Here is a 20,904-nt window from a genome sequence, read left to right on the forward strand (position 1 = left end):
TCTATGTGTAAAATGGGAATGATTTCTCTATTTCATGGATGTTACCTTGAGGGTAAATGAACACATTTTCTTCCTCCCTCATACTTTCCTTACCCATTCAATTTGTTTCTCTCTCTCTCTCTCTCTCTCTCTCACACACACACACACACACACACACACATACACACGTTGACTATGTCATTTATTTTTATATAACAGTGTCAGGTATGTTAAAAGCAAGTTACTGTTTAACCTAATTTACAGTTCCCATGATATCTGTGAATTTTGGGAGAATATGCATACATTGCCTGTTTTATTAAAATACATAAGTCAAGTAGCTGGTAATTAAGTATAACAATCACTCTGCTCTTTGGGTTATAAGCGTAAGTAAGAAACCTTGTCTTTTTATTTGTATTATAAATAAAATTTATGAGAAAAAATAGCTCTGAGGGACTAATACTGCATACTTTCATTTTTTTTTTTTTTTAGCTGTCCCTCTTGGAAAAGCTTGTGAATGGGAGAAAATCTTCTAGTCTTCAGGATGCATAGAGGCCTTGTGACTCGTTCAGGTGAAATGACTTTTGTATATCCTGAGTGAAACTCAGAAATCCAATTGACTTAATGCCTTCTTGTTTTGCCTGTTGTGAGGAAAACTTGGTAGTAGAGCTTCATCTGATCTTGGGGTTCAGGTGATTGCTGAGGTTTTAGGGCATTGCCTTAAGAAGATGGTGTACTGAAAGAAGATGGAAGTGGACATCCTTACGTACTTCAAGTGCAGCCACAGGGATTATTACTAGGTTATTACTAGATCATGTGGGGTAGGAGATGAGGCGGGTTGGATATCATGGCCTGACCTGAATTCATGTCAAGCTTCTGCCCCATCTTTGCATAGCCATGTTTCCTTTATGAAACAGTTCCTGACTATCTTTCTCCATGTCCATCCCAGCATCAGGAGGATATTGTATTCTAATCATGGATTCTTAAATAACATTTTATTTCCACAACTATAGTGTCTCTTTGTCATTGACCCATGCATCTGCCATTCTGCTTTGTAGAACTCCCCATGAGCAAGGGCCACAACAGGTCGATGTGTTCCTAGGTGTAGTGCAGGGCCTGGCCTATGGTCATGCTGGAAACAGCAACTAATACTTCCTGCATCTTTGAAGCTCTGAATGTGAATTAACTTGTTTGATCTTCACATTACCTCTGAGGGGTAGAGACTAATAACTGTCTCATTTTATAGGTGAAGAACCATGCCCAAGTCCCTGAGTTCAATCCACAGCACTACCCCCCATATATATATATATATATATATATATATATATATATATATATATATATATATATATATATATAAATCAAAGTAACACACCTTGAGAGGACTCTCCCCAAGGCAGCCCAGAAAATGGATGTCAGAATTGAGACTTAGGCAATGTAATGCCAAAGCTGTCACGGTTTGGGTTCCCTGGAGGCAGAGATAGACATGAAATTTACTAGAGATCAACATCTGTGGGGAAACAGGATCAGGCAGAGGGAGAGCTGGGGTGAATTTTGCACTTTAGAGTTGATTTAACCTGGGCTCCATGTCTCCACCTTGCCTAGTCTCCAGATCCCAGCTGCCTTAAGAAAGGGCACAACACAAGCAACAAGCTCCTCCCAGCTAGTGCAGACCCTGGTGTTGCTGGCATCTGGAGACTGCATTCATTCCACCTTTCACAGCTGGTCGGCAAGATCTTCCTTACAGGGAATCTGGATGGCTTATATCTGTGTCAACCATAAATAATAAGTTACTTCTCAGGGAACATAGACTAATCATTTGCTAAATTAACAGGATATTTATTAATTATGATGATTGTAATAATGGCTATAATTTAAAATGCTCATTAGGATACACTGAGACTAATGCTATATCATATAACCTCATTTTACCAATAATGATATAGAGATTTACTGAAATAAAGCAATTTGTCCAGGATTGTGTAACTAATAAAGTGGGAGAGGTGTGATTCTCTCCCAGGCCCATCGGTCACTGAGTTCATACCCCTAACCTCTAGGTTAGCATGATCTCCCTAAGTGGATTGCTGCAAGTTTATCTAGGGCAGATACCATGCCTTTGTCAATTTTGTGACTTCCCCAGCACCTTGTAATGCTTGACCTGTATATGAATTGCATATGTATTTGTTCAATGATCAGTTCATGTTCCATTTAAAAGGCATGTTTTTGACAGAAACTAGTAAAATGATTTAGTAATTTGATTGGAAGCAACTGAGTATGCAACAAGGCAGACTCAAGCCCTAAATCTTTGTTTGTCTAATGTCTTGTGAAAGCTAAAAGAAGTTAGTGAAAATAATAGGAAATACTGGAGCACACACAGGGAGTATGCTGGTTTGTTGATTAACTCAATCAGGATAAATTAAGAAGACACAGGTTCTTATGGAGTAGCTGGCCTGAAACTGGGGAGGGTTTCATCACAGATATTTCATTGATGTAAGTCTGTCATTAGCAAGTCCCTTTATATTTCTGAAATGAAGAAGTTGTAGAAGATGACCCTGAGTTTTGATCATTGCAGACATATGATGATTCTATAAAGATTTTATGGAACTGACTTCTGTGAAGGAACAGAGAGTGGAACCAGACTGATGGGTAGTGGTAGATACAGGAGGTAGAATTCTGCTCAATATGATAAAGTCCATTCTAAAGGACATCCTTTTGGGAAGCGAGTCTTCCTTCACTGAAAGTGCTCAAGTGAAGGCTGAACTTGGTGGGCATGTTGGAGCAAAGGCTGGAGGAGATGACCACAGAGGTCAATAAAATATGAGCACCTGTGAAGATGAAAGGAAAGGGTTAATTAAACCCAAAAGCTTACAAGAGAGTGGAGTGAAGGGTTGTAGTCTGGGCCATAGTTTCTGCTCTCACTAAATCTGATGAATGAATTAATATTAAAATATTAAATATTTAATAATGAATTACTATGTAAGAGTGAGATTGACTGTAACTGACATGTACAACCTCAAGTCAATATGAAGATATGTTGCAAATTTTGAATGCCATTAGGATTCCTCAGAAAACAGAGTGTGGGACAAAAATTTAGGTCCATAAAATGATTGCATTCTTACTAATCAGAAAAGGGTGAATAAAAATTGCTAAATATGCATGCGTAATAGGTCCTAAATAGATGATAGTCACGGCAACTCTTCCTACCAAGAAGGGAGGATTTTTCTGAGGATAAAGAGGCTCTGGGTAGAGGAAAGAGTATTTCCAAAGGACTCAGTGCCAGATCCTGGGTATTCTCAAGAGAGGGAAACTATTTCTATTTGTAGACTGGGAATGAACTTTGAGTAAGCCTAGGAAGGCAGGCAAGGGCAGAGCATGAAGCCTTGTGGGCCACACCCGAGGAGCCTGGACAGTAGTCAATACATGGAGTGACTGTTCACAGCCCCAAACTTTGTAGAAAATAACAAAAAGGAGGTCAATGAAAGACTAAGGGAGTAAAAAGAGATAAACCCAAATAATATAAGTGCCCAAGAATAGCAGAAACTCAAGTGTGAAGAGTATTTATGCACGACAGCCTTGCTTTCCATACAAGATTCAGGGAAAGCTAGTCTGAAAATCATTATGTAACTTTTTCTCTTTTCTCTCTTTTCTCCTGTTCCTTCCTCCTTCTCTTTCTCTTTCTCCTCCTCTTCCTCCTCCTCCTCCTCCTCCTCCTCCTCCTCCTCCTCCTCCTGTCTCTCTCTCCCATTTTTTCTCTCTCTCTGTGTCTCTCAAACACCAAATACATTTGAAAAGGGATACAAATTAATATTTCAATCTCACCTCCTTACTGTTGAAAATTCCCTCCCAGTAATTTCATTTGCAGTTTATGTGACAGAAGCAGTTAGAGTTAAAGCTAAAACTCAGATGCAGGCTGACATTGATGTAGTACACTCTAAAATTACTAGCATGGGATCTTAGATGTTGTTGAGGAACTATGTTTGAAGAATAAGGACAACTAACTCTCTACAGCATTTATTTTTTTTATTTTGTTCTAATTAAAGTTATACATGACAGCAGAATGCATTTCAATTCATTGTATACAAATGATGCACAACTTTTCATTTCTCTGGTTGTACATGATGTAGAGTCGTACCATATGCGCAGTCATACATGTACCTAGGGTAATGATGTTCATCTGTTTCCACCAACTTTCCTGCACCCAATCTCCCCTCCCCTTCCCTCTTTCCCCTTGGCCCAATCAGAGTTCCTCCATTCTCCCCACCCCACCCTCCATTATGGATCAGTATCCACTTATCAGAGAGAACATTCAGCCTGGTTTTGGGGGACTGGCTTGATTAGCACGATACTCTCCAATTCCATTTATCTGCAAATGCCATAATTTTATTCTCTTTTAATTCTGAGTAATATTTATATTGCATTTATTGATTTAAAAAGAAAATCTTCATCACAATACTGAAATATCGAGTTCCTCAGATTTCTGGATGGTATCAAGCTGGTTTTTGCATATGTTCTTCCCACTATAATGAATGCCTAACAGTCTACACCAGCTCCCCTTAGCAGCCACCAGCCACACCCATCTAGAAAATGTCTGCATTATAACTTGTTTATTCCCATAAGCACACTGTATGTTTCTTAGATTGCCCCAAGCCCAGAGCATTTCAATATTTCATGTGCATAGGAATACCCCAGGAGCTGTTAAAAAATGCAGATTTGGATTTAGTAGGTCTGGGGTTGAGTTGAGATTCTGTGTTTTTAGCATGCTCCTGGATGCTACTGCTGTTGCTGCTGATCTGTGGACCACACTTGGAGTGTTAAGGTCTTAGCTCACCCTATAGCAATCATCAGTTCACTATTCTGTTTTGACAATTAAGACCAGGAATTTTTGCTTTTATTCCTATTGCATAATATAAATTTGTTTTGGCATAAGTTATTCAGTAAATTCCAGTGAATGAACGCATAGGCATTATCTCATGGGCTCATTACAGCAATCTAAATTACTAGAATTACCATTTACCTTTTTCTTTTTTGAGGGAGAAGGAGAGTGTAATAATCAGTTGGAAAGTGATAGAATCAGGACTCCAACACAGCTCTGGTAATTCCAAGTCTCTGGGCTGCTCACCCAGCCATTTGCAAGAGAGGTTAGGTCTAAGAATGGCAAGGCTAAAAAACAATTAATAAAATACAGCTATTCCAAATGCTATGTTTTGGAGATTGGATTATGGCCTTCGCCTTAGAGAACACAGATGATCTAGAGTTGCAGGAAATCCTTGGTCTTGAGAGATTTGGACCACACTCCACATGTTGACATTCTGTACCCTTCTCACAGCTGAACAAATACGACATATATAATTGTCAAGTCCACCACTGATTTTATGAATTAATTTTCAGGATTTATGGCGTTTTGTGCTCCCTTTTCAAAGCACCTTACAATAGTTAATTATTTAAGCCACCTTACATCCCTCAGAGGAAGGACGTGGATATTATTCTATCCCGAGACTCGGGAAGATTGTGGTGGAGACAGGTCTAATACCAGTGGCTAGCAGAGGAAAGGGGAGGAGCGACCAGATTGCGCCCCAGGGAATCCTAGGGACTTATGATTGAGGAAATGCTGCCTTCCAGGTAGGGTGGGGGCTTCCCTCACCATTTTTGGAGAGGGAAGATGAGAGCAGGAGAGGATGAGAACACAAAGGCCATTTCTGATACTTAACAATAATAGCTATAGTTTTTGGATACTTACTATGCAGCAGGCAGTGGGTGGTGACCCTAAACATTTTTTTTTCATTTAATTTCATAAAATAAATGTGAATTAGGTAATGATAAAAATAGCAAGTATCTTTTTTTTTCCTTTTGAGAAAAAGAAAACCAGTTTTATTGCTTTGCTAGCAAAGGAGAGACTGATTCTGCCCATCAGCAGGAACAGGAGGCTTTTAAAGAGGTGACTCAAAGGCTGCATTACGTGTGTTCTCTGTTGAAGTTGTAATTCACTTGTTAATTTGGGAGATAGTCATTTCTGAGATTCTTCTAGTGCCATCCCCAAAGTCTGGATTACTTCATTCCTATGGTAGGTGTGTACTCAAGGACAGATAAATCTGTATAAAATGGGGACGAAAGGTAATCCTGTTTCCCCCAAGATTAGGGATGGGGAGAGATTAGGGAGGAACAGAGAGAGAGGAAGGGAAAGAAACATATTCATTTAAAAAATGAGTCTCAGAGCACCAAGGACCACTGTTACATTTTTCCACTATCAATTTCTACATTCCATTTCTATGGAGAAATGGGCAATGGCATCTCTACACTGCTTCCTGTTGAAAGATGGCAAAATTGGAGGAAGAAACCCAAAGTCTGTGTTCTCTATTGGGTGGGGCATGGACAGTTAAGCGTATTCAGCATCAGGACAGTCCAGAGGTCCACAGAGGCATATGGCAGGTGACCACACAGGCATACATAGGGCAAGGATCATGCTAAGACAGCACCAAACAAACAGCAAAGCATGGCGTTTTAATAAACAATTAGCACAAAGGCAATTAATTAATCTCAGCTCTGAAAACCATAAAGATAGTAACTCATAATCATATCAGTAAAAATCAGATCAAGTTTATCAATGTAGGAGGTTAGGAAGATTTGTAGGCCTATGAGATCAGACTCAAATTAACTCAGGACAAACTTGTGACTCTACAGTCCTTTGAGACCATTTTTTATTGGGCCCTCCCCACAAGAACCTCTCTTTTATAACCTCCAGCTTTCCTTACTTTTGGTAGGTCTGACACAAGTGTACATCTTAAATTACATTAAAAAACTCCACAAAACATTGTTTTTACTTTTAAATGCCCATGTAGGACTGTGCTTAGGCTTTATATTCTCTGGCCAGGTGTTTAAGACGAAGTGGTCAAAACTGACCCTGCTCCTACCTACTGTTAAGAGTCAGCTGAGATTCCTCAGATATTACTCCTGGGGATGTATGTGAAGCCTTTAGCTCCTTTAGCTTTGCAGCTACCATTTATTAAGAAGCCACACTGCACCAGGCACTGTACACATCTTGTCTCCCTGGGTCCTCATAAAGCACATATTGTTCTCCCATCATTTATTTGATAAAGAGTAAAACTGGGGTGTGGATCTAGGATTTGTCTGCCTCCCGAGCTGAGATCTCTCCATAGAATTCTACCCGCAAATCCTCGACTCTCTCTGAATCTCAGTTTCCTAGTTTGGGAAATGGGGGTGATATTATCTTCCTTGTGGTGCTTTATGAGGATTCTCTGTGATCATATCCCTGAGGCTCAGTATGGATGCAGCCAAGGGGCCAGGAGCTTTAAGGCAAAGACCTGAGTTTGAATTTCATCCTAATACTTAATGACTGCCATATCTTACACTGGTCATGTACTTTTCTGAACCTCAAGTTTTGTTATTTATAAAACGAGAATAATTACCACTGCTTGATGGACTTCAAGGAAGGATCCATTTAACACGCCCACTTGTTAGGTCTGAACACACCGAAGTGCACAATATAAGCTGCTTTCTCTCCCTTCTCCCCTTTCTTTCTGGCTTGCCTCTTCCCCCACTTTCTTCTTTCTGGGCTGTCTCAACAATCATCATCTTAAATGCCAAGGAAAATCTTGGAGTTTTCACAGTTCCTTGCCCTTGTTCTCCTCATCTGCCTCACCGCCAGTCACAGTCAGTGGATTGTATGGGGGGGTGGAGGAGATTTCCATCTGTCTTGGACCCACTCACTTTAAGTCCCTCCCACCTGCGAGGCTGATGCTCAGTGACTTACTATCCTAAGAACTCCCATTACATATCCCCCCTGACTTTCCTGGAGCAGGGGTTGCTGGCAAGTTCTTATGCCAGTTCTCAGTGTTGCACCATAGCTATTCAAAGAAAGCAAGCAAGAAATTGCTCTTGAAATGTGTTATTCCAAGTGTGTGAGGATTCTAAAATTCGGGGCCCTTGACTTTTCAGAAACTGGAGTCAGCATCTGTGGAAACTATTCTCTACCATCGAATACATGTTTGCTAATAAATTCAATCAGCTTCCTCTGTCTCCATACTCCCACCCCTTGCCCCAGTGAAGTCTGAGAAGGTCTCTGAAGTCCAAGTGTAGTCCATCCTTCAAGGACAACGAACATAATAAACACCACTAAAGTGAAGGATGGATTCTAATTCTCATTCTTTTACTTGCTATTAACAAAGTGGCTTTGGACCTTCTAGGAGACCACAGAGGGGGAAATTTTGTGCAAATAGTTGCTGTTGCAGATGACTAGAAATTTCTAAAACATGTCTTCTACCTGCTCAGTGGGCATTGACCTAGTGGTCAGCCTTCACTTTCTGTCCTCTGGGCTGTGAGAACCTAGTCTCACTGTAAGTCCTCCAACTGAAGGGGTGAACCACACCAGGTACCTCCTGGAATCATATATCTGGTGGCTGCATATGAAATCCGGGGCTGAGTGGAGACTGATCAGAGCTTTGTCTCCAGAATGCTGACGTGTTCCAGACAGACTGTCTTCTCTGAGTTCCGAATGAATGATAGGAAAAAAAAAAATAATGAAGAACACATTTGCTTACTGTTACTGTTTGAATATGTGATACCCCTTAAAAATTCTTTTGTGAGACAATGTAAGAATGTTTAGAGGTGAAACAATTAGATTATGAGAGATGTAACCTAATTAGTGGATTAATCCACTGATATAGAGTAACTGGACCGCAACTGTAGGAAGGTAGTGGATGGCTGGAGGAGGTAGGTCACTGGAGGTGTATCTTTGGAGTTTGTATTTTGTCCTTGGTGACTGGAGGAGCTCTCTCTGCTTCCTAATTGCCATGCCCTGAGCTCTTTTCCTCCTCTTTTCCACCTGTTTTCCTTTCCATCATGATGTTCTGTCTCACCTCAGTTACAGAGATCCGGAGTTGGCCAACTATGGACTGAACCTCTAAAACTTGAGCCAAAATAAAATTTCCTTCCTCTATATTGCTCTTGTCAGGTCTTTGGGTCATAGCAATGAAAAAGCTTACTAAAATACTTTGATATAGAAGAAGAAAAATGGGGAGGAAACTAGCCTCTTTCCTGCTAGTCAGAATATTTTTCAGGTCTAAGATGTTTCCATTTCTGCTCCTTTAACATGAAATAGTAATAGTAATAATAGTGATATTAGTGGCTAATACTAACATGAAGTTAAAGATGGGCCAGAAACCCTTCTTAGCACTTTAAATATAGTAATTTATATAATCTCCAAAATAATACCATGCAGCATTCATAATATTATTATTCTACCATTATTGTTTTGATTTCGAGGTTAGGCATGGAGAGATTAAGTAATTTACCTGTGTTCTAACTCAGGCACTCCAGAGGAGAGTGCTAAATAGTGAAAAGCACAAAATAGCAATGGTTACTTTGCAGGGTATTAATAGATTTTGAGTGCTCACATATATTAACTCATTTTGTTACCACCAAAACCTGCTGGAGTAGATAAGAAGTAAATATCATCCCTTCATCAACAGGAGGTGGGAGTGTTAATTGACAGCATGAACTTTGAATTCAGACATGGGCTTGAATTTTGACTCTGAATTTCTGAGTCTTTATTTCTTCACCAGTAAAATGGGGATAAATGCAGTTTATGCCATTTTTATGAATATTAAATTAAGCAATACAAATAAAGTGCTTCACATTACATCAAATAAATGTTAAGAACTAATCTTCTTCCTTACCCTCTTTTTCTCTCTTCTTCCTCCCTTCCTCCCTTCTATTCTTTCTTCCTTCCGTAAACATTGAGCCTTGCATCCATACTAAATCTTCCCATGGTGTGTGTGGGGGTATTATAGACAAATATAGTCAATCTTATTATTCTCTTCATTCTTCCTTCAGCTCATGGTGGGTGCTGTAGTTTGAATGTGTCCCACCCCAGGGTCCACATGTTGGAATTAGGTACCCAGGACAGTAGTATTGGTAGGTGGCAGAACCTCCGAGGTAGATCCCAAGAAGCCTTTAGGTCAGTTACAGAAGTGCCCTAGGAAAAGATTATGGGACCCCATTGTCCCTCTGTCTTCCTGTTTGGTGATAGGATCTTTTCCTGACATACAGGCTTCTGCATGATGAAAGGCAATCAAGAGGGTCCTTACCAGAACTGGCACCATGCTCTTAAATCTGCAGAACTGTGAGTAAATGTACTTCTTTTAAAAATCATGCCTTAGGTATTTCATTGTAGTAATGAAAAACAAATGAGTACATTGGGAAAACAGGTGAAAGCTTAATTTGAAAGAATACGGAGAATAATTATATAGTTCAACATATATTTACTGAGCACCCCCATGTGTCTGAAATTGAACTAGAAAGGCGCCAGGCATACACAAAGAATTAATTGCAGTTTCTGACCTCAAGTGGCACATACCCCTTGAGAAATAAAGTGAGAACATATTAAGGACACACTCTATGCCAAGCACTGTGCTTTAAATATATGTGAGAAAAAGGCTGAGATTATTTCCAAGATCATTTCTGTTCAATAGAATTTTCTTGATAATGAGAACATTCTATCTATGCTGTGTAACGTGGTAGCTACTACATTTTGATCACTCAAAATATGGCTGATATACTTAGAAACTGAATATTAATTTATTTAATTTCAACTAATTTTAATCTAAAGAGCATCCTTAATTGATTGCTACCCTATCGGAGGTGGAGCTCTAGGGGATGTTATGGGTAGCAAATGGCAGACTCCAAATTTGAGCCCTGTTCTGTTTGGCTGAAGAGCTAGGACTTCTGTTATGTGGGTAGGCATGGCTCAAGCTCTCTGCCTCTTTCATAGTGTCTTCTCCCACTTGGGGTAGGTAGATGGGCAGTCCTGGTGGTAGGGGAAAAGCAAAAGGAATAACCCAGAAGTTGAGAGAAAAAACAGAGCCATCTGTTATCTTGGAAGCCATAAAGGAAAAAATGTTTTAAGGAAAATATCAGATAGGTTGAATCCTGCTAAGAAAAAATATAGCATAGCACTCTGTTCCCTCTGGTTTTGACAAAAGGGGAATGAACCATTGGCAAATGTGTTAGGGAAAATTCTTCTGAGGTAGTGGGGACAGAGGGCTGGTTAGGGTTCACTGAAGAGTGAAAGGGAAAGAGAAGAGATAGCAATGTGTGTGTGTGTGTCTATTTGTGTACTCATATGATATATATATATATATATATATATATATATATATATATATATATATATATATATTTTTTTTTTTTTTTTTGCAAACTTTAGCCATTAAGAAAAATAAAATATGACAGTAGGTATAGGGTGTGTGGAATTAGACTTTTTAAGATGAACACCACTTTGGAGTATGTTCATGGAAATAATTCAACAGAGGAAGAGACTGATGGTGCAGAAGAGAAGGAAGATAATAGAAGGTTACGAGGAATGAGAAGGAATGAGACCTTGAAGAGGGATGAGCCGCTGGTCCTTGAAAGGAGGCAGGACCATGTCAGCAGAAAGGGAGGAGGAGAAGCATCCAGAGGAACAAAGGTGTATAGATTTAATGATGAGGAAATAGAAAGCATTCTTATGTGTCTTCATTTTAGCACTTTGTCAAAAGTGACTGTGAGGATAGTAGGAGGAGGTACTGAGTTTAAAAATAAAAATATGGAAAGGCGTCTTGAAGAAAAAGAAGTGTCTTGAAGTGAGCTACCTCAGCACTGAGTTCCACTGTTGAGCAGTGTTGCCCAGTTGGGATTCGAGGTTTGTGATTATAATATTAAAGTGAAACAGAATTTCAACTGTATAATTTTCCATAAGAATAGGCATGGAGAAGGTAAGTAGTTGGATTCAGTCAGAGTTGGGTTTTTGTCAGGTGAAAGAGTGACAAAGGAATTGAAGTCTCTTTAAGGGATTATTAAAATGTTACACAAAGAAAGCTTGATGTGCTGAGATCATCATAGGTGAAGAACAGATGCATGAATCTGTAGGAGAGGTTGGGGTGACAGTTAGAAAGTGGGGTGCTTGAGCATGATATTTGGGAGGTGGTGCATTTTGCTGGAGATGCCAAGGCTCACACTATGACGTAGGAATAGAGAGGAACGTCACTAGAAGAGAAGTGGTCCAGAATGGGCAAACTAGGGTGTTGAGTGGGTCATCAAGATTTTTTATGCAAGAATGATTACAGTGGCAAGTTTAGGGGTAGAAAGTTCAGATTATTTAGAGTGTGGAGGAAGTGCATGCTTTCTCTCTGCTCCGTGAGATACAGCATTTTGGTGGAACCAGTGGTCTAGACCTTGAATCCTGCTTCTCATCTCAACTGTGAGGACCCTGGGCAGTCTCTCCCTTTCTTCCATCTTTTCTTCCTTCCTCCTTGCTTCCTCCCCTCTTCCTTTGTTATGGTTTGGAATTCTCCTATAGGCTAAGACACCATGCAAGGTAATGGGGATATAGGAGAGAGGAAAGAGACAGTTTCTGCCTCATAAAGCAATATTGGAGACAGAGGCAATCCAACCACTGGACAAATATAAAATTATAAAATGTGAAAATGCTGCAAATTTAAGTATTAGTGGATTTCAGCCCCTACAGCAAGGGGATCTTTCTTCATAAAGGGGATGGAAGAGAGAGCGAGGGAAACTTTCCCTGAGGAAGGGATATTGGACATAAAATCCTGAAAGTTGAATAGGAATTATGAATAGGGTTATGGGGTGAGAGCAGGAGAGGTGAGGACTATGTTCCAGACCTTGGGCCAGTATATGCAAAGTCCCTGGGGTTAGATGGAACTTGCTCTTTGGAAAAACTGACCTGTTTGTGTGGTTGGGAGCTTACAGAGCAAGGGCTTGCAAAGGGAATGGAAAGACGGGGTAGAGGCCAGACTTTGCAAGGTGAATTAGGTTACATTAAAGACTTTGGTCTTTAACTCAGAGCAATAGGGAAAAATTGAAGGGGTTTGAATAAATAAGGAACACAATGATATCTCTGCTAAAAAAAAAAGAAAGAAAGAAAGAAAAAGATCATTGAGACTGTGTGAAAAACAAATTGGAGGCCAACACAGTTGAAAACAGAAAATTATTTGTAGCCAAAGGTAATAATAGTAGAGGTGAGAGATGAACTAGACTTGGAAGTAAAGATGTAAATAATAATTGTGGGGTGTAAATAAGTGGATGATTAAAGCAATAGAAAAACAGACTCCATGATGGTGTAAACAAAAGGGTTTGATGGAAAGGGAAGGACCCAGGGTCATGGCAACTTCAAGTCCATGGCATCTCTTCAAGGTTGAATTCCTCAGTCAAAAAAAAAAAAAAGTGTGAAAATGTTTTGTAAATATGCTATTTTTATTATCTGTTGAAATATTCAAGAGTGAGCTAATTGTTACATGGCCTGTTTCACACAATAGATGATAAGACCCTTGAGGACAGAGACAAAATATAAATTGCCACCTGTGTGTAATTTATTTGTTGCTGTACCCCTCCTACAGTGAGTAGTTTTGCTGTCTGTGTTGGACCTTGACCTCTCCCTGTTGGGCCTCATGCTGCAGGAGGCTGGTCCCTGAAGTCTGTCTCCTAGGCTCCTGCACCAACCAGCTACCTTCAGGATGGGCTTCCCCAGTGAGAAGAATTGGGGGTGAGATTGGAAGGTGGGAAGAAGGAAGGTGCTGCAGTGTTTCTTCTCTTTGTGTGTTGGGTAGAGTCTCTGGCCAGGCTTCATCTCCTCCACAGCCTTTGACTGATGATGCTTCCTGTTTCAGCCAGGTGACCTGGGTTCTGGGGCAGTCCTCTGATTCCTGACCCTCTACGGTCCCTTGGGGTGTCCTGTGTGGCTTCTTATTCTTTTATCACCTTTGTAAGAAAATCCTTACATTAACTTATTTTCCTGTTTTAGATACTTAGAGCAGTTTTGTTCAACAGGTTAGATCTGAGCTGGGAGTGGTGGCACATGTCTGTGATTCCAGCCTCCAGCTCCTGGGGAGGCTGAGGAAGGAGGATTGCCAAGTTGGAAGTGAACTTGGGCAACTTAGTGAGACCCAGTCTGAAAACAAAACAAAACAAAGCAAAACAACAACAACAACAACAAAACAAATTTTAGAAAGTGAGATTCTGGCTGGTATACATACAAATAAGCCGAATTTTATTAATTATCAAATAGCATTTTTTTCAGCAATGTAGTTTTTATATAAACTTAAAAACATAATAAAAATGACACAAATTCAGAGTTGCAAACAAACTTAGAGTGGTATCTATTGTGATTTAGCAAGAGCAAAGTTAATTGTATTTTTGACTTTATTTTTTCAGCTGACAGAGCTTTAGAGTTGAAACAAATGTTGTCACTTAGTGTTCTTTAAATAGTATTTAGCTAGTTTTAATTTGAAGAGAAAACATTCTTCAGTAGAGACAGGGACACGACTCATCAAATAATAAAATAAACAAGTAACATACTTTGGAAAAACTTGCTATTATGTCATAGTATTACATGCCATCTTGGCAATCTTATGGATCGTTTTAATTTTTTTTTTGTTTCACTTGGTAATAGTTTTATATAAAACAATGATATCATTGGCAATGATTCTGCTATGTTGTTTAAAAATTTTGGAGTCCTGTTGCCTATAATTGTCTATTTTTTCCAAAATAATATTATTAGTTGATTTCTTATGCACTCCTTGGTTTATTGAAAATGTATAGGATTGCTACTATATTTTCTTTAAAAACAAAATATTTAGATATAGAATAATTCTTTGATGGTTCTCCTGTGAGCATTATTGACATTCTCAATCTACTTAAGAATAATTTATTCAGATGAAATTTGCACAACAAAATTAATCAGTGTAAAGTGAAAGAGTTTAGTGGTATTTAACGCATTCACAATGTCGTATGACCCTCACCTCTATTTAGTTCTAAAAAACATTCTTGTCACTCATTAAGCTCTTTCTCCCTGTCCCTTCTGTCCCGGCCCTTGGCAACCTCTGATCTTCGAACTTTCTCTGTGAAGTTAATCATTCCAGATATTTCATGTTGTTGGAATTATGTAACATGTAACATCTCTGTATGACTTCTTTCACGTAACATTATGTTTTCAAGGTTCCCTTATTTTGTAGCATGTATTAGTACTTTATTCCGTTTTGGGGGCTGAATAATAACCTGATTGTGTGTACAATTTATTCTTTTGTCCATTGATGGATATTTTGGAATGTTTCTACCTTTTGATTATTACAGAGAGTGCTGCTAATTATTTTTATGTGTGCATGCACTTGTCCGTGTACCTGTTTTCATTTTATTTGAGTATAGACATAAGAGTAGATTTGTGGGGTCATATGAAAATTTTATGTTTAATTTTTTGAGGATCTGCCAAACTATTTTCTATAGCAGTGAATCATTTGACATTCCTAAAAGCAATGTAAGAGAATTCCAATTTCTTCACATCCTGGTCAATACTTGTTCTTTGCTTCTTTTTTAAAATGAAATTATCATAGTCTTACTAGTGGGTGTGGAGTGGTAGCTCATTGTGGTTTTGATTTGCATTTCCCTGATGACTAATGGTGTTGATCATTATCTCATGTGCATGATAGTCAGTTTTTTCACCTCTTTGGTGAAAGTGTCTGTTCTACTCCTTTTTCTCTTTAAAATAGGGCTGCTTGTCTTTTTGCTATTGAGTTGTGGGAATTCTTTAGATATTCTGAATACAAGACCTTTATCAGATATATTTTTTGCAAATATTTTCACCTGCTCTATAGATTGTCTTTGCATTTTCTTTTTGATGTCATTTGATAAGAAAGGTTTTTAATTGTGATGAAGCCCAATCAATTTTTCTTCTTCTGTTGTACACTTTTTTGGTGACCCATTGCCAGATTCAAGGTCATGAAGATCAACTGATTTTCAGTGCTTGTAAATTTTTATCATATATATATGTGTGTGTATATATATATATATATATACGTATATATATATATGTATATACACACACACACACACACACATATATGTGAAACTTTTTTCATATATATACATATATGTAACTATATGCTTACATGTACTGTGTGTCAGTACATATCCATGTACATGTGTGTATATATTCACAAAGCATTTTTTAACTTATTGATTCATTTGATCTTTTTTTTTTTTTAGAATTTTTTAATATTTATTTTTTAGTTTTCGGCAGACACAACATCTTTGTTTGTATGTGGTGCTGAGGATTGAACCCGGGCTGCACGCATGCCAGGCGAGCGCGCTACCGCTTGAGCCACATCCCCAGCCCTCATTTGATCTTTTTAACAATGTGTTCAAAGGGTCTAGGTTGTAGTCATTATGCTACTTTTTGTTGTGGTTCTTGTAGATGAACAAGTTATATTTTTTTACATGATGATGAGAATAGAACCCAGTGCCTCATGTGTGCTAGGCTGTGCTATTTTAATCCTAACAAACTCTCAACTTTAGGGCTGGGGGTGTAGCTCATCAGTAAAGCACTTGCCTGGCATATGCAAAGCCCTGGATTCTATCCTTTACAACACACACACACACACACACACACACACACACACACCAAAAAAAGAAAAATCTGAACTTTAAGGAAGCAAACTTCTGTCAAGTTCTTAGGAATGGTAAATGGCTAGATGTAAGATACAAATTCCAGCTGGTCTGACTCCAGTCATATGTTTGTCCTATCAACTTGGCCCATGAGAGAGGCTCAATATATTTGTTGAATGATACAAAACAGAGAAGAGAGAGAAGAAAACCAGACTTTTGTTGTGTCTCTACTCTGTCCATAGCTTTGTTTGTTGAGGTGCTTTTGCCTGAATTAGCATAGGGCCCTCACAGCATCCTGGAGTACGAAGTTGACATTCTGACTTTACATTGAGCAAAGTGAATCTCAGAGAGTTCATCATTTACTGGGTATCATATATGGACAGCCAGTGTCAGAGTCCTTGGTTAATCCCAAATTGGTGTGAATCCTTGTGCTAATCCAGCCCTGAGGGAGAATCTAGTGGTGGTACAGTCTTGTTTCAGATGGATAATCATAAAATAAAGCCCCCAAATGGGATGTGGGATCAATTTTTCTCTTCTACAGTCCTCCATCTCTTATGTTTAATGAACTCTGACTCTCTGTTCTCACTCTTACCCTTTGTTCCCTTAAATAATAAGCCCTGCTTCAAAAAAAGATCAACCCCTTAACCAATGTCCTTTTCCTGACACACACACCCCCACAGCAATGTGGAACTGCTTCTCCCAGCTTTTAAGCCTCCAGATTCCGCTGACCTGGTGCAGTCTGCAATTCTCCGGGCCTCCATGGATCCTCATCTGGTATTTAACAAGCCCCTCCCACCCCTGCCTTTGGCACACAGACAGGAAATTAAGGACTAAGGGAAATTCACTTCTGACCTTTAATTCACTTTTTAATAAATGCATTCAGAGGAACTTGAATGCTCTATGCTGGGCCCAAGGAAAGACAGGGTAATGATCCTTTGAAGGAAAATCCTTCTTTTCTCATGCACTGGGTTGTCAACCCTCAAAGTAAATCACTAGTCCAGGGCACATCTGTGTTAGAACTTACCCAGTGCCCAACACATAGTAGGTACTCAGAGGATTGACTCTGCCCAGTTAATTGTCAAAAGTGAATGGTAGTGCTCCTATCCCACACAGCAGTAAAAAATTAATGATAGATTTTTTTTCTTCCATCAGCTTTTCTTCAATTTTTGGTGCATATGATATTTTTATTAGATTCTTGGTAGTTTGAGGAAGTAATCTCAAACTTTAAAACAAATTCTTAAAACTTCTTTTGTTTTCTAAAAAATAAAAAGGGTGGGGGAGATTTATGAACTCATTTCATTGCCATGGATATTAAGATGTGTTTAGGGACCTGCCTTGACTACTTTTCTCTTGGCTGGCTTCATTCTCAAACAAGTTCTTATAGCAGTAAGATTCTTCAGCTTGTATCTTACCAGTATGACCATCTCTGCTGAAAGACAATTCTGCTTCTACAATAGTCAACCCAAATCCTGGAAATGACTATCATGTGCTCATCTCTGGACCTATCATGGTAGCCAAGATGCTTTTGAACTTTCATTGGTTGAATCTGAGTCACATTTTTTTGCCCTGGAACCCAGAGAGATCAGCTCCCTTAAATGACATAGACCTAAAGTGGAGGAGGCTGCCCACAGAAAATTTGGCTGACATATCCAGATAAGGGAGAAGAGAGTGAACAGGCAAAAATCAATTGCTCATCCTATATCTGCAATAGTATGTGATTAACTTAGGAACTGTAAATTTGACACACAGAATTTTCAGTTTGATTTTATGATGTGAGATAAAAAGCACATCATTTTTAAGTGTCTCACAATTGGAGCAGATGATGGAGTTTGAATTAGAAGATACACTTGAAAAGATTCTTTTGAGGCCTCCTTTACAGACTTATGAGTAAAAGTTGTAATTGATTGTATTCACATTTTGACTCAACCAAAGCATTGTCTGCTCTCAGCAGACTCTGCAATCCATACACTGTTTACCCCGTACTGGATATTGTATTTAACATTGGGAATAAAATGTCAAGTAAGAAAAATATGCATGTCCCACAGAGTTTATAGAATAGAGGAGCTTGCAAGACACATCTAATTAGCTTATAACTGGTGACTTGCTGGAGCTGTTGAACTGAAGTAACAGAGTTGCTACATTTCAAAGAATGAATATGAACACATATCCATTTTATATACGAATCTGGTTAATTGAATAAGTCAATTAATTGTATTTACATGTATCTGTGTTAGACAATTTTCTCATGACCACCTTCATCCTTAAAACCATCCTGTGGTTCCCCTTTCCATGGGGAGTGAGGTAATTGTCCCATGGTCCTATGGCAAGACCATGAGGGGCCAGAAGTTTACACACATATGTGTGAGATTTCTTAAGATAAAATTCCTGTATTGAATGAGCTATGATTTCACTTATGTTATGGGAAATATATATGCATATTCTGTTTATTTATAGAAGTCATTGGAAAAAAATTCTTGGAGATCTGGGAAAAATATATGACAATGTCACTTACTGATTCTATGCCCTTTATAGGTTCCTTAACCATTCCTGGGGCTCCTACCTTGTTTCTTTGCCCCGAGGAAAAATATAACAAAGGGAAATTTTATTATATTGTAAATATAACAAAGGGAAGTTTGCATGTGTATATGCATGTATGCTTGTGGTCTAGAGCTGGCAGAAAATGTTAGACTCAGAGCTTTTAAGCTGCTGGTAGGCAAGAGATTTACAGCCTATCAGGAAAGTTCATGTGCAGAGGAGGGCAGTGTTGCATGATTGGAAAGGGACTTTGTCAAAAAGTCTTCTGATTTGGATTTGAATCCTGTCCCTATCCTTAGGAGTTGTAGTCATTTAACATAGTAAATTCTATTTGCATTTCTAAAGCTGAGAATCCTCTTCCTTGTACAACTTCATGCCTCCCAGGTGTTTCGGGAGCATCAAATGCAACCATGCCTATGACATCTCCGTGGACATTATAGGCTCCTTTTGCCCTTCATGGCTCTCCCGTCTGCCTCTGCTTGCTCTCTCTCACACACTGACCTCACCCTTTCCAGCATTCCAGAGGTGGCGTGGCTCGCACTTCATGTAAACAAGTATTTTTTAAAGTTTTCTATTCTTCCAGACTTTTCTCATCCGTTGACTATGTCTCCAGAGTCTCTCACATTCTGGACTCTATACTAAGTGCTAGAGATCTTAAAAAGGCCGTGTGATTTGGGGACAGAGTATGAATTCTGTCTGTACAGCTCTGCGCATTCAGTTTCTTCTCTGTAAAGCCAGAATCACTTCCATGATTTATAGGGACTGGGCTGAGTGCTGGAGGGAACACGTGGCTCAATAAATCAGACATTATGTTCTTCAAGACATTTTCCCTGCCATCTAAGAGCTCACTGTTTAGCAGCAGAGATAAGACATTTTTTTTTCAAGATTATTCTAAATCAGAGGAGAGATGAAGTGGCTAGACGAGGCTGACCTCTCTCAGTGCCTGAGCGACGCAGGACAACCAAAGGCACATGGCAGAATGTGGTCAGGAGTTCAAGTTCCCGAGATGCTTGCAAGGGGGTTGGGGATCTTCTGGTTTAATATTGTTTGGGCCTTGACTTTTTTTAAAAAAATATGTTTTATTTTATCTATTTATTTATATATGGTGCTAAAGATGGAACCCAGTGCCTCACATATGCTAGGCAAGTACTCTGCCACTGAGCCACAACCCCAGCTCTTGGGCCTTGACTTTTAAGAATATTTTTTTTATATTAGTGAATTTCCAAAGCAAGACATAAGGTAGGAAATCTCTTGTGAGTTTGAAGAACATGTACTGATGGGAATGAGAGTGTGCTTTATTTTTTCCTCAAAGAAAATAATTATAAATGTATGTCTGGGAATTGGATGGGTTAAGGAAGAGTTCTGGTGTTGATTTTACAGCAAATGGTTAGTGTCAGAAAATTACTCATTGGCCAACCTGCGGTTCTTTGGTGGTCTTGTTCCAGTTTGCAGAGCTGCAGGCTCTAGCCCATCAGTATAATTCAATTGTTTTGTTTCAGGTAGAACACGTTCTTGTCATTATGTAGCAAACGCACTACAATCAGCTGACTTTGATGTTCTCCAATTCCCTTCCTCACCCCTGCCAAATACCCACAGCATAATTGTATCTACCTCTGTTTGGTTTCTTTTGTGCATGATAATGTCCTTCAAAAAACAAATGGATAGATTTTTAAAAAAATGTGGCATATATATACACTGGAATATTACTCAGCAATAAAAGAGAATAAAATCATGGCATTTGCAGGTAAATGGATGAACTTAGAGAAGATAATGCTAAGTGAAGCTAACCAATCCCAAGAAACCAAATGCCAAATGTTTTCTTTGATATAAGGAGTATGATTCATAGTGGGGTAGGGAGAGGGAGCATGGGAGGAATAGAGGAACTCTAGATAGGGCAGAGGGGTGGGAAGGAAAGAGAGGGGGCATGGGGTTATTAATGATGGT

Source organism: Callospermophilus lateralis, chromosome 7, assembly GCF_048772815.1.
Source record: "Callospermophilus lateralis isolate mCalLat2 chromosome 7, mCalLat2.hap1, whole genome shotgun sequence".
Classification (NCBI taxonomy): domain Eukaryota; kingdom Metazoa; phylum Chordata; class Mammalia; order Rodentia; family Sciuridae; genus Callospermophilus; species Callospermophilus lateralis.